The 15,594-nt window shown below is 42.2% G+C and overlaps 1 protein-coding gene across 5 annotated transcripts in view; it reads left to right on the forward strand.

Annotated features, from left to right (window-relative positions):
* ptprfa (protein tyrosine phosphatase receptor type Fa) overlaps nucleotides 1-15,594 on the forward strand; it is a 381,399-nt gene that overhangs the window by 39,484 nt on the left and 326,321 nt on the right. For all 5 annotated transcript variants that reach the window (XM_085133098.1, XM_085133099.1, XM_085133100.1 and 2 more), the window contains exon 2: nucleotides 10,593-10,679. The gene's annotated coding sequence lies outside the window, so the exon portion shown is untranslated. The remainder of the gene's footprint in view (nucleotides 1-10,592; nucleotides 10,680-15,594) is intronic.

The raw sequence follows: 15,594 nt of genomic DNA on the forward strand, positions 1-15,594 counted from the left end.
GGAGGACTGTATGGAGGACTGTATGGAGGACTGTATGGGGGACTGTATGGAGGACTTTATGGAGGACTGTATGGAGGACTGTATGGAGGACTGTATGGAGGACTGTATGGAGGACTGTATGGAGGACTGTATGGAGGACTGTATGGGGGACTGTATGAAGGACTGTATGGAGGACTGTATGGGGGACTGTATGGAGGACTGTATGGAGGACTGTATGGAGGGCTGTATGGAGGACTGTATGAAGGACTGTATGGAGGACTGTATGGAGGACTTTATGGAGGACTGTATGGGGGACTGTATGGAGGACTGTATGGAGGACTGTATGGGGGACTGTATGGAGGACTGTATGGAGGACTTTATGGAGGACTGTATGGAGGACTGTATGGGGGACTGTATGGAGGACTGTATGGGGGACTGTATGAAGGACTGTATGGAGGACTGTATGGAGGACTGTATGGAGGACTGTATGGGGGACTGTATGGAGGACTGTATGGGGGACTGTATGGGGGACTGTATGGAGGACTGTATGGAGGACTGTATGGGGGACTGTATGAAGGACTGTATGAAGGACTGTATGGAGGACTGTATGGAGGACTGTATGGGGGACTGTATGGAGGACTGTATGGAGGACTGTATGGGGGACTGTATGGGGGACTGTATGGAGGACTGTATGGGGGACTGTATGGAGGACTGTATGGGGGACTGTATGGAGGACTGTATGGAGGACTGTATGAAGGACTGTATGGAGGACTGTATGGAGGACTGTATGTAAAGTAAACTACAGCTCAGATTCTGTCCAAAACGTTTTGGCCGTGTGCTTCTACCAATTGTGCTGTGGCATAATGAGACATCATTGGGTGAAGTGGATCTGTGCATCTTAACGTTATTAGAGAAGCATGCGAATTTCCATGTGCACAAGATAATTAACTGTTCCTACAATTTAATTATCTTGTATGCACAAGATAATTAAATTGTTCCCAGAAGTAACATAATGTGTAGAAGATGAAAAAAGTAATCTTATGGTACTACAGGGACTTAAGGTGAACCTGAGCTGAGCTGAGATTAAATATGTGGTGAAACACCTTATTGTCCTGCTCCGCCTCACATGGTTACAGTGCATGAACCAGCACGGACTCTCAGGTCCTCCATCATGAGCTTTCTCATTTCAAAATGAAGGACATCAACCTTCAGACAGACTTTTATGACCTCAGGTGCTGGAACAGTCGAAGCTGGAGGACACGAGAGCAGCTGGAAATGTTTAAAAGAGGTAAAAGAGGGCTAGAGACTCGTTGGCAACAGCTCTGGTAGGACTGCTAGCAGATTGCTGCAGTTGTCTGTGTTTTGCACGAGACTCCAACTTCTCTGCAACACTTACTAACTAGTTACTGAGCAACAGTGAAACCTGAAGAAGTAGAAATCGTTCTTGTAGAGAGACCGGAGCCCACGCTCAGTGTTCACAGAGTGTCTCTTTATTTCTGGTTACTTTGTTACTGGGCGTGGTCACACACGCTGCTCTTCCCCGACGTTATGCACACGTTCCCGCTCTGGCCCTCCTTCCTCTCCACTCCAGCACCTAAAACAGTAGAGAGCTCATCAGTGCCATCACCATCACCTGTCCACTCACCTGCCTGGCACCGCCTTCAGCTCACTGCACCACCCTCCCCTACAGCAGTTGTTGCTGTAGGGGAGGGTGGTTGCACGTTTTACTTCCACATATGGTTTGTGTCCCACGTTTCCCAGTTTCACTACTGCTCCACAAGTAGCTGGGGAATGTTTGCGTCTGCCATGCAAACTGTGGACAACTGTTGCAACTTACAACATTGGTGGAGAAGAAAGTGAGTTTGGTTTTGCAATTAAATATGTTTTTAGTGTAGCATTATACATCTCTTTGGGACCAATTTTATGTAAGACTGTTAGCAACCTCCAACAACCATTCGCCAACCAGTAAGGGAATATACATTTTCTATAAGGACCTGTGGTTGTCAGGGGAACGCAAACTGGTATCTGTATCTGCATGACTGGGAGTTTAGCAGCTGATTCCACAATGATCGAGCAACCTCCAGCAGCCGCCTGCCAACTGGATGGGGACTAAAGCTTTTCCTGTGACCGGTGGTAGCGAGCAGTCTGATCTCTAGGACTGTGTGACTGGGGCCTTGCTAAAGGACCAAAGCTAACGTCCTGTTTTAAAGAAAGCGATCCAGAGCCACACCAAAGATTAATGGTTTGTTCTCCCTCCCACTGAGTTACATGAAACCCAACTCAGTTGGTTTTGCATAATCTTGCTGACAGTTAAATAGCACTACAAACCGTAGGAGGGCGGTTGAAGAACACCTCCTCCACTGAGGTTAATGCCCTTACTTTATATTTCAGGTAAAGTGATTTGGATCTAAATTTGATGAGTTCCTCTTCTGTTCGTGCATCAGCTCTCCACCAAGACTCATGAAATGCAGCTTTGAAGCACTGTAAGCATGTCTTTGTGCTGGCAGCAGAACAAAGACAAGTTCTAGTGTGAAATTTTAGATGCAAGTTTTAGAAGCTTCAGCGATTTCTTAAATTTAGTGCCTTGAACTGCAATATTTAAAGATACAGTAAAAATACACCCACACTCAGAAGACAAATTTAGATGTATGCACTAGTACAGCCTCCAGTAAACTTACGGTACACTGTCTTTTTCTCATATACACAAACACACACGCATTCCCAGTGTGTGTCAGCTGAGGCTGGTTGCAGCAGTGTAACGACTGCAGCGACCAGCCTTTGACTGGAAGGTTGCTCGATGACGCTCCAGCTCGGGTGTTTTCAGCTTCCCGTCTCTTCTCCAGTTTCAGTCAACAAAATCAGCCGTTTGAACTTTATCCCCCTCGAAACAGCGAACAATCGCAGCGAAGAAAACTTGATCTAATTTGGTAGGTTGCTCATTCCACAACATGAAAAGCACATGATGTTGAACTGACTCTGACCTCAGTGAGATAATTTTTCAAGGGCAGCCTGATCCCCGTTTGTGTGGGAACAGATTATTATTAAGTTCAGCCAGGCTTGGCTGCACATCAAAGGCTGCGTTTACAGTGCGAGTCATTAGGATCTGTCTAAAAATTGGTGCTGGTATCAAATGTTTTGGACGGGTGTTGATATACAGATGTTAGTGTTTGGTTCATGAACCCGACAAAACTAATGAATCTGTGAGAGGTTTGCCTTGAAAATCATCATTTTAAATACTTTTGATACATATTTTAATATTTAGCAGAGAATTACGACGTGTGTGTCTCATTTTAAACTGTCACCTCTCAGTCTCTTACTGGATGAAACGGTTTTCACCAACTAAAACTTACAGTTCACAGATTCAGCAAATTCAGCTCATTTAGAGAAACAGGTGGTGAAGCTGTGAACTTCATGATTGGTCCTAGAATAGATTTCATTATGGAAGTATTCAGGACAACGGTTTGTTTCTTAATGCAAAGCTATCATTACCTGTGTGCTCATCATAGTAAAAACAGCCATTCACTGTGGAAATTACTGTATTTGTTTTGATGTTTTTAACTTATTGATAAGGAGGCATGAATCCATAAATGGTAAATGGTCTGCATTTATATAGCGCTTTACTCGTCCCCAAGGACCCCAAAGCGCTTTACACTACATCCAGTCATCCACCCATTCACACACACATCCACACACTGGTGATGGCAGCTACATTGTAGCCACAGCCACCCTGGGGCGCACTGACAGAGGCGAGGCTGCCGGACACTGGCGCCACTCTGACCAGAGTGGTTCACTGTAGTAGCTGCTCAATCTGAGAATCAGGTCCCTTAATAGATTTACTGCAGTAATCTAAGAGGCTGTTAGAAAATTAATGGAAGTGAAAATGAAAAAAGAATAAGTTGAATTAGTTTTTATGAAAGTCTTATGTTCATTTTACGGGGGAGGGAGGGGGCTTAAGCTAATATTCTGAGAAAAAAATGAGTTCATTATGAACACAATCATTTTGAATATTCTCTTGGATTAAAACTGTAAATTCATGAGAAATGAACTTCAGTGAAACTGTTTTGTTGTCAAAGAATTCGATTTCTTCGTTAGCTGAAGAGCCACGTGGAACGTTTAAGGTTTAGACTGAGCTAAACATGTGGCCAGCAGTTTATCCGACCCCGGGCTCGGCTCTCAGACTTAAAAATGTTGTTTGCCACCTTGTTTCCTTTTTGTCTAATGAAATAAAACGTTGTGTCATCAGACACGGGTAAAGGGTGTCTAGTTTTATTTTTAAATAAATTCTGAGGAAGAAGAGAAAAATGAGCGAGTGCTGTTTGCTGTTTGTTTTCTTGTTTGTCCGGCCCGAGTGCCGTTCTTTAAAGAGCTGTGGTTGAGGTGCAACAACATGATGGAAAACATCCTTACATCATTTTTATTCTCCCAAACAGATCGATTCAGCAGCAGCGCCTCTTCTGGATGCTTCCATTGATGATTCGGATATATATATATAGTATATATTCAGTATCAGGGGCTCTAATCTGACTCGGTCTGTGTGGGTGAGAAGGTTTTCACTCCAGCTGAAAATTTATGTTTTTAAATTTGTGAGTACTATTAACAGAGTTTTTTTACTCTCTGAATTCAATCGAAGTTTAATTCTGAGTTTCTTCTCAGTTTTTGTAACAAATAGTTCATAATAGCTGCTTTAGTTTTTTTTATTTTTAGAAATTTGGCAAAATATTTAATTCCTTATCTACAGCAGGAACCTGAGAAAGTATGCAAAAAAAATAAAATAAAGCTACTACTTTAACTTCTACTTTTCCCGAACCCTGTGTTATTAGAGTATCTGATTTTTCATTTCCTAGGTTTTGACAATCAATGGAAAAATCAGTCTGACACATGTAAACAACTGTGGATATTTTCTTTCCAGAGGAGAAATTTAAGACGCTGTGTTGGAGACGTTGGTTCAAAGTGTCTTTATTCAAATAATCTTACTGGAGGAAACTGCGTATTGATAAAGTGAGAAACATTATGGACTCAGTTACCTTCCATCAAGTCCAGCGTCACCAGGTTTGTGGCCGAGATCTAATGAGACCTGCAGTTTATAACACGCAGCAACACAGACAAGGTCAGACCTGCTAATGATTTAATGTTCCTGTGAACCTCTGGCAAGACTAATTTGTTGCAATCTGGGTCTGGTTTTCCCATTAAGAAGCTGATAAAGGCTTGTAAATAATGAGCCAGTCATTGTCCTCTTTGTGCCCTTTAGTCCTGTTGCACCATTAATTAGCTGTTTGATACTCTGAGTCTTACCTTTAGCCCCGTGTGCCTTTTTGCTGTGGCTCGCTGTCCTGCTGGTCTGATGTAGGTTTTAATGAGACTCTCAGCCTGCTTTCACAGCTGTGTCCACCAGCTGCACATGTGATGGAGCTGTTAGCGGATGGAGAATTTTAATCATCATTAATTGTTATTTTTTTGTATTTATGTTTGCTGTGCAACATGTCTGCACACCTGAATGTGTGGCAGGAAAACAGACAACCAAAAACCCCTCTATCTGACCCTCTCATGTTAAATGAGGAACATCTAAACTTCTCATTTATGTAATAACATTAACAGCAACATTTACTCAAAGGTTTAAAGATTCCCAAAGCAGTGAGCTCATATTGGCCCCGGTCAAAGTCATCCTAGACGCACTTGGGTATTGGTATTGGGTATCGGCAGGTAGAGGAAGCCCTCCGTGGAGAATAAGCCTGGAAGGATGTTAGTTGGTTAACTGAGGTGCACAATGAGAGACAGGCCCTGGGTGATGAACAGATGTCCATAACTGAGACTGAGACAAACAAAGCTCTGGCCACGAGGCTGAAGAGATGAACCAGAGAAGCAGAGGGCCTGTTTTCTGAACATCCATCCAGGGTCTTCTCTCATCTCCGGGGAACAACAGCACGAGGGCAGAGCCACTCAGAGCTGAAACTCAACAACACTGGAAAAACATCTGGGAGAAAAAGGTGTCACATGCCACCAATGTCAAGTGGCTGGTGGACTAAAAGCAGACTACAGCAACCAGAGCCAGGGGTGCTGAAGGAACAGCTGGAGCAAATGTGGAAGGTAAAATTCAAACTGGTCCTAATGGTAAATGGCCTGTATTTGTATAGCGCTTTTACTAGTCCCCACTAGGGACCCCAAAGCGCTTTACACACCCATCCACACACTGGTGGAGGCAGCTACAGTTGTAGCCACAGCTGCTCTGGGGCAGACTGACAGAAGCGAGGCTGCCACATGGCGCCATCGGCTCTTCTGTCCATCACCAGTAGGCGGTAGGTGAAGTGTCTTGCCCAAGGACACAACGACCGAGACTGTCCGAGCCGAACTGGAAGAGTTTCTCCAGCAGATTCCAGGTTCCAACATCACAGGTTGCTGCCCAGAAAACAGCAGCTAAGATCCTGGACACCCCCCCCCCTCAGACCCCCCCCAGACCTATAATAGAGGACCTGAGGGACACACACATTTTATATATTTACAGGGAGGATCGGGATTGTGCAGACGCTGCTCACTATGAAACCTCTACTCTGATGAAACTGTTGTTTTCCTTACACAAGGGTGGAAGCTGAGATAAATAAAGGCTTTCTAGATATTAGAGAGCAATAAATAACTTTTACTTAATTTAATATTTTAGCTTATTTAAAACAAAAATCCAAAACAAAACTGGTCAGAAGTGTAGACGTGAACAGTGAACACACAGTCAGTTAACTTTCAGGGATATTAGTCTGCATAGAAATGTGTCAGCAGGTGCTCTGAAGACGCAGCAACACTTTATAGATAGTTTTGACTTTAAACTTCTTTGTGTTTTGGATTTGAACCTGTTGCCATGTTCAGATGGTAAATGGCCTGTATTTGTATAGCGCTTTTACTAGTCCCGCCTAGGGACCCCAAAGCGCTTTACACGTCCAGTCATCCACCCATTCACTCTCACATTCACACACTGGTGGAGCAGCTACATTGTAGCCACAGCCACCCTGGGGCAGACTGACAGAAGCGAGGCTGCCATATCGCGCCATCGGCCAGTCTGGCCAACACCAGTAGGCGGTAGGTGAAGTGTCTTGCCCAAGGACACAACGACCGAGACTGTCCGAGCCGGGGCTCGAACCGGCAACCTTCCGATTACAAGGCGAACTCCCAACTCTTGAGCCACGATCGCCCCATCAGATATTGATGATCTCGTTCATACGATTTCATTGGTCCAACTAAACTCTTCCTGTGCATTTATAAACATGCTGCTGCTCATAAACCCGATGAATGTCACACAGACCAAAACATTACAACTTAATAGATGTTAATAAATGTTCAGTGGTAAACGAGCCAGTGTGTGAGCGCTCCTTTCACACTGTTTCATGTTTAAAGCGTTTTATTCTCTCTTGTAATTTATGTTTGTCTCATTAGTCTCAAATTGTTTCAATTGTGTGAATTGAAATTGTCATATTTTTGTCGTTCTTCTGTAAAGCAATTTAAATTGGACTAACCTGAGCTGTAACCTGAATGAATAGAGGGGATACATTTACAAACAGACACACATGCTGCTGCCTTCTGATTGGCTCTGAGAGGATTTAATCAGCTGAATGTGAAGCAGTCTGAATGAGATGGGGAAGGAGATGCTTTTAAAATGCAATATTAGAGCAGTGAGACACACGCTTGCTTTGTTTGTGTGCAGGTGTGGGGGAGGCACTTTCAATCCTTGCAGGATTTGTGGTTTCTTCTCTAAATGTATTCAGCAGGGGGAGAATTGGTCTCTGGATTTGAAGGTCTTAAGCTAGAAAGTCTTTCCTGCGGGGATGTTGCCACTGAAACACCTGTGCTTTTTTCTCTTTCTTTGTGCTGACATACACCAGCATTGTGCTCAAATCTCAAAATGTAAATTGTACAGGCAGAACTGCAGCGTATAATCCCTCTATGGATGCGTTAATGTCCAAGTAAAATATTAGAAAGCAGTAATGTTGCGTTTGCTATGAAGTTCCTGATAAAGGATTAGCCAACAGCTGTCACAGCACGGAAATGTTGATACTTTATGCAGTGATGCCTTTCAAACAGTGGGACCAATATTACACACTCCACACCTTCACGAGGTGAGGAGTTAAAAACATCTCTCAGCAAACATTTCTGGCACAACTTTGCCTTCTTCCAAGGTGCAAGGAGAGGATGAGACGCTAACAACAGGAGATGTGATTGGTTAATTTTTTTCTCTTTCTTGTCCTTTATTTAAGCCCAGATGTGTTATGTATTACTACGACCCTGATGAAGGCCCAAACATGTTAGTCAGTTAATAAAATTGCTCCTCTTTACTTTAAAGTGTTGCTGGAGTTCCCGTGTTGTTAGTTTCAGATATTTCTGCCATGATCTGCATCTGGTAAAAAGATGGTTTGTAAGGTTGAAAGTTTGCTCTTGAACATGTCAAACGTTGTTCATTTCACCTTTTGTAATTTTTGCAAAAGTTGTAATTAAGCTTTGATGGTTTGCATCATTTTTGACAGGCTGGAAACATTCAGAGATCTGCAAACATTTAATCTACATTTTCACTCTTTGTTCACTGTCCTTTGTTCAAATAATGTTGTTACTCCTGGACTCTGTAGTCGGACTCAACAGTAGCTTTTCATGACTCATAATAGGTTCACCACAGGACATTTTAACTTCTGTCTCTTTATAGACTGAAAAGCTTCCTTCTCATTGGCTGAGAAGACCATATACTTGCTGCCACATTTAATGACATCATACAGACACCAGTGTAAACTGTCTGAAGCAGAGCAGTATGAAGCTTCTCTGAATTCGTTGTTGGAACCTTTGCCCCTCCCTAATATGAGTATTTATCAAAGAGATACACCTGCTCAGCTCCTCAGATTAACTTGCATTAAAACTTGTTAAACTGACAATGATTCAGACCTCTGGCTGAGATCAAAATTAATAGTCTGGAAATCCTCTTTCATGGCTTAAACGCTTGTAACAAAAGTCCAAAAACAAAGCTTTTCAGAGTTTGCAAAGCCGTCCAGTGGACTGGATTGGACCCTTGGGTGGGCCCATCCTGGCTCAGGGGCCGTATGTTTGACAATTTTGTCAAAAGACTCTATTGTGGCTTTTGAAAAAAATATTATTGGTTTTGCATCAAGCTATGAAGTGCATCCCTCGTGTTTTCAGCGGGACTTTGAAGTAATCACTTCAAAGAAACATCACTCCATACATAAAGGAGATGCTGAGATCAGACGTGTCACTTCCTGCATGGAGTATACGGCATCTGCAGCTGCTATCAAGATGTTATCACATCAGGATTTATTAATGCCTTCTGATTATTATATTCATTTACACCTGATGAGCGCTGTCATTATTTGGATTCTATCAGCAGTCAAATGGTGTGGCCTTATTGTGCCATTCAAATGTCAGAGTCATAACATCACTGCTATATATGGAATCATCAGGTCATCAGTAGTTTTAGACTATACGCAAACGTCAAACAGCTAATTATCACACAATTTACTGCATTTATTGAATATCACACCTGAGCTTTCCTTATAGCCACGATGTGAAGTGTGTGGTGTGTTAGTGCAATTATGTAACAGTATCGCTCAATAATTAGAAGCCAGCTACCCACCACACATCCACATTTTACACATTTAAATAATTCAGGCAGGTCTACTCCTGCACTTTATGTCCAAACGAGGGTGCTTGGTGGGGAGGAAAAAGAAAGGGAGGGGCAACCTCGCCTGGATGTAGGAGAGTTAATAAAGCTGTTTCCTGTTAAAGTTAAATCCAGACAACATTAATATGTTACTGGATGTAACATATTAATGTTGTCTGGAAGGAACAGGAGGATAAAGGAAAGCCTGGTGATTTTGCTCAAACCTGCTTAAACAAACAAATGTGTTGACTTTGTAAATGAACAGCTGTGGACTGTGTGTGATACTGTGTCAGCTTTCCTGGTGAATTTAAGGCAAAAAAGTTGGTTAGGCACAATTCTGTAAATATCTTCACAGACCTGTAAGAGAAGTTTGACACACAATCAAATCGAGCTGCACTACACGGTGCACACTGATAAAGCTGAGTTTAAATGGTAAATGGCCTGCATTTGTATATCGCTTTACTCAGTCCCTAAGGACCCCAAAGCGCTTCACACTACATTCAGTCACACACACATTCACACACTGGTGATGGCAGCTACATTGTAGCCACAGCTGCCCTGGGGCGCACTGACAGAGGCGAGGCTGCCGGACACTGGCGCCACCGGGCCCTCTGACCACCACCAGTAGGCAAACATGTCGTATCTTGCCCAAGGATATGTGGCATGCAGCCAGGAGGCAGCCTGGGATCAAACCACCGACCTTCTGATTAGTGGCTGACCTGCTCTGCCACCTGAGCTACAGTTTAGCATAAACAGCTGCAGAGAAAGACAGAACCAGTTCTTTTTACTGGTTTACTACATCCGTATGTCTCTCAGCTCTAGAGTTGTGGCATCTCGCTGGCCTGCAGGCATACACTGTAATAACACTGTAATAACATGGTCAGATTCACCCCACAGCATGCTAACATTAAAGACTGTCCTGTTCCTGTGGCTGTTTTGGTAAAATAAAAGTAATCTTGATGTTCTGTTCTTCCAGGAGGGCACGAAGACTCTTGTGACAAAGAACTAAAGCTGGCCGAGGCGTCTCAGTATCAGCTGTATCAGTGATGTCAGGCAAACAAACGTGAGTAATAAACAGCCGTCCACCAACAGGAGTCGGTCTTGTATGTTGCAGCCAAGATGTTACTGATGGAGAGAAAATAACTGAAAATGTTGAGTTATGGAAACAACAACTCTTAGACTGTAACACAAAGACTGATTGTGCTCAAACAGAAAGCCTCCAGTGCTGAATATTGATCAGATGGAGTCAGCAATTTGAAGGATTTGCTTCGGGCTTTGTTGCATATGATGGGTCTCCTTACTGCCAGCATCTGACTGATTGAAGAATGAATCAATCAGTCAAACAAAATAATCGATATGTTCAGTTTGTCCTTTATATTCATTAATACAGATTAGTTTCCTTAGACTTTTCTTTTTTCAACCACACGCACTTTTGTTTTGCTATTAAAACATAATCATATGGAAATTATCTGCTGTGCTTGTTAATATCACGGGCATAAGAAGATGAGATGACAGCACAGCAGAGTTTACCTCCAGCCAGCCTGCAGCTAAATCACTGCTGAAACTGTTAAATAATTTAAAACTCAACAGTTGTAAATGAGTTTTGTCTTTTGGGAACAACAACCTAGTTCAACACGTGCTGCAGAAAAGAGCTGGGCGTAGCCACTGTGAAGTCGACCACTACATTTGGACTTCTGAGCCCATCACGACGGCGTTTTAGCCGTCGCTATTTGGGTGTGTTTGAGTCCGACGTGATCAGCTAACGCTATCGTTAATAAACTGAACAGATGCAAAGCAAAGACATGCTATATAAACGTGTTTCAACACACAGGAAGACGCAGTGTTTGGCATATCCAAAAGACACCGTTAGCAACAATACAGTTGAGAGGACCAGTTCACTGACTTTAATTAACAGAGCCGAGGCCTAGCACACAGCATTTAGCTGAAGCTCCCAGCACACCCTGTTAATCAAAGCAGCAGTGCCCTTAACTCTCAGCCTTACTACTCTCCAAATGCAAATCACCTGCCGCTGTTATGAAGGTGCACATTACTCAGAGGCCAAAACAGCTTTTAAATGTAATCAGTTGGTCATTTTAAAATAGGAGTTTCTCGAGATTTCATCACTTTAGAGACACACCCCCCCGAGACTTTGGGTTTGCTGCTGAACCTACCTGAGAACCTGAGAACCTCACTACATCCCTACAGCCCACAGATCTTCTGGTTGGTTTAAGTTAGCAAAAGTACAGCCTGTTAATTTCTTCCATATTAGTGAAAACATTGACCGTGAGTTACAGCAGAGCTGCCTCCTGATGATTAGAAGTATTTGTACAGTGTTGGCACAGTGTCCCAGTTGTATTGACTGAATTAATGACTCACTTTAATAAAGCATTTTTTTAACCTTGGCTCTTTTTTCCATCTTTTGGGGTCTAACTAATTTATATTGACTAAAATGACTGTGATTGGTCCAGTGCTGAGTAAGAATGTAACCAGCAAAATGGCTTTAAAGTAATCCCACAGGGCAAATTCACATGTCAAAGTAAGAGTGCTTGTTTTTGGGTCTGACAGGCTGAGGTTGTTGTTCTTGTGCAGACAGAAAGATGGAAAGGATCTCTGCAGACACACAAGTGTGTGACATGCTAGAGAAGTGTCGCTCTGAGATGTGGTGAGAGGCGTGGTGTTGTAGGAATACAGTCGTGTCAAGATGAACATGAGACACAGTCCTCCAAGGAAAAGTGGAAAAACATTGACCTCCTAAGACCCGAACTCTTCCACAGCAGCATTTTTAATTTCTCTTTGATATTTGGGCTGATTGGGACCTGATGAATGTAAAAACAAAGAATTACCAGATTTTTTTTTACCTGGTTTTTGTTTCTAAGAAAAATAAGAGCCACATATGAGGATACAGTAGCAGTATAATGTCCTCGTGAGTGGATATCAGACCCTTGTAGAGCAAAATTGAGTATTTTGGTCTAAATAACCCAAAATGTGACATCCACATATGTGGACGCAGGTCCTAGGAGGTTAAATAGTTAAAATATAGAATAATTTTAAACAAACAAAGAGAGATAAGACCGTCTTTTGGTGGTCGGGGAGTTGCGTTCTCACTCAGTGCTGGATCAGTAGTTCACATTTTTGTACCTTTTTTTATTTTGAAGATTGGAAAATCAGACTCATGTTTAAAAAAGCGTTATTGCCCTTTAGCAATTGTTTTGATGTAAATGAATCAACCACTGGGATGGAAAAATGAAGCCAACAACTGTGCAGTTCCTCAAATGGCCACTCAGTTAATTCCAATAGAGTCCTGAGCTGAAATGTGCAGTATGAGCAGTAAGCATAAAAACATGTTTACAGCCGGGTACAAAGGCTGAGTCCTCACAGGTTCCCTGTTCATACTGGGGGGGAGGAGTTTCTGTAAAAGTCATCCATCTGGATACTAAACTTCCAGGAATGCCACTTTGACTGACAGGCGTCCCAGTCAAGGGGCTGTGCTAACGGCAATCACTGAAGTGGCCTGATCTGCTGTGTTTGTGTTGTTCTGACCAGTTGGACCAGTTTAATGGGATTATCTGAAAAATAATAAAAACCCTGTTGTGTTACAGCTCAGCCAAGAAATTTGTTCTGTAGTTTTGGTGAGTAAAGTTTGTAACACAAATCCAGGTGATGCTTCTGTCATTGCATTTCATCTCTCTTATGAAGCCCGTTAGCCTCAGCTAATGACTTAATAATAACATAACAGTTATGTATTAGTACTTCAACTAAACCTGGTTAAAAGAATCTGATGTTAGGCTTCAAAATGAGTCCTAAACCAGTGCGTGATGTCATAGTAGCCACCTCAATTTTCTTTTTTTGTACACAAATACACAAATACAGAGTATCGATTTTTCTGGATTAAACTAGCTAAAGATGATAGATTTAACCACTACATCTTTGATAATATTATTATCATTAAATGGGTTATTGTGCAAGAACATGAGACCATTTACTGGAAAACAAATCTCTCTGCATTTGCAACATGCTAAACAAATAAATTCTTTTTCTTTTGCTGTTACAAGCTTGTTACATACAAACCATTTCTATGAGACCTGCTTGAGTATAAAGATGTAGATGTCTGAACTGTCCCCATGCCTGTTTTTTCTCTCCTAGCATGGTGAGGTTAAAATAGACACACTTTGCGTTGCTCTGGAATTGAGAGCAGCTCTTGACAGACACTAGTGCTGGTTGAAGTGCGCTGGTTAATGGCATGTGGGCAAACAAGCATTGCATTGGCAGGTTCAGAGAGACTCTACTGGTCTGGTGTAGGAGCTGTGCATCACACAAGGAGGGCCCTCTCTGCCGTGCACCCCGAGGACCTCTGTATCAGCAAAGCTGCATTCATGAATATCAATGTGTTCCCACTATTATTACACTTAAACACCTGAAGTCACGCGCAGAAGCAGTCGCTAAGCGCTCGCTATTAGTGAGCTGCTCAGCAGATGACACCAAGGAAATATAGATATTGAAAGATGTTGACACTGAAATAAGTTCCCTATAACTTTACTAATATGTAACAAGTGTAAGTGACAATCTACGTGAAGGGACATTAAAGGGACAGCTTGTCAAAGTCAGTAACAATGAGTCTTTACATCTTGTTTACTTTTGCTTTGTGTGAGTTTTTAGTAAAGGTAAATGGCATGCTGCAGTTTTTGTTTTTCTCTGATATCAAAATCTTAATTTTCTGCAGTCGAGGTTTACAGCTACCATTTTTCATTTTATGTAGGGATGTACTGCAGAGGAAGATATTATTAAAGCCAGTAGGTTATTTATTTCATAGCACCAGCATGCAGAGTGTCCTTATATGTCCTGTGATCTCAAGTTCAGCTCAGAGCATTGCTATTTAATAATGGCAAGTAATATCATCCTCATCTTAGGTTAGATCATGTAGTAAGGTCAAGCCTTTGTATATAAATATATATATATGTATATATTTATACTCCCAACAATCCCCCACCAGTAGGGAAGAAAACCCCCCAAAGATAAAGAATCTGACTCAGGTAGGGTGGACATCTGCCTTCATTATTTACAGAGGAGAGGGAAAAGGTTTGAGAGACTTCTAACTGTAATTCCAGATCAGAAATATGCAGAGCACCTGCAGAAGGATACTGCAATTTCATATAGATTCACTGCGAGTGAAAGACAGGAAGGGTGCTTATGGGACCCGTATCCACGTGTAACTAAGGAGTATTTCAGGGTTGTCTAACTATAAGCTTTATTAAAAAGAAAGGTTGAAAGTTTGAAAAAGGAAAAGTTTGAAGCCTAAATTTAAAAGTATAGTGGGTGTCTGTCTCCCAAATGCTGCTTCTCTTCTACTTTTGGAAACTCTAGGAAACCAAAGGCAGGCCTGCTGTCTGAGAGCAAAGTGCTCCATTGGGATGATATGGTTTGATCATTCAAGACTGTTTTTCTGAGGAGAAGGATTTTAAATTTCACAGAATTTAACAGGGAACCAATGAGAGAAGTGGGGAAATGTCTCTTTCTAGTTCCTGTTTGTACTCTTGCTGCAGGATTGCAGATCAGCTGAGGTGTTTTAGGACAGCCCGATAATTGCATGCATGAACTATAGCTGGTATCCCAACTATTCCTGTTTCTGACAATATGCAAGTCCAGGAAGGCAGTCCTAGATATCTGTCAAAAGTATGAGTTAGTGACTCCGGAGCGCCTCACAGTACTACTGGAGGTGAAGGTGAAACCCTCGTGCCAAAGTAAATTGTTAGACCAGTCTGAAATGTTGGTGGACTAAATACTTTAACTCCTCCTAGCAAAAAAAACCAAACAAAAAAACCAAAACAAAACAATATTTAATTCAATTAGACAAGCTTAGTCTAAGAAGACTAAACTTCCACTGAACTGACGCGTGCCAACATGACTCAGGGTTCAGACTTGTAGAAGCTCAAACTGTGTCCATCCATTAAGTTTATCTTCCTCATATGATATCTGGAGCT

The sequence above is a fragment of the Neolamprologus multifasciatus genome, chromosome 15 (assembly GCF_963576455.1).
Source record: "Neolamprologus multifasciatus chromosome 15, fNeoMul1.2, whole genome shotgun sequence".
Lineage (NCBI taxonomy): Eukaryota > Metazoa > Chordata > Actinopteri > Cichliformes > Cichlidae > Neolamprologus > Neolamprologus multifasciatus.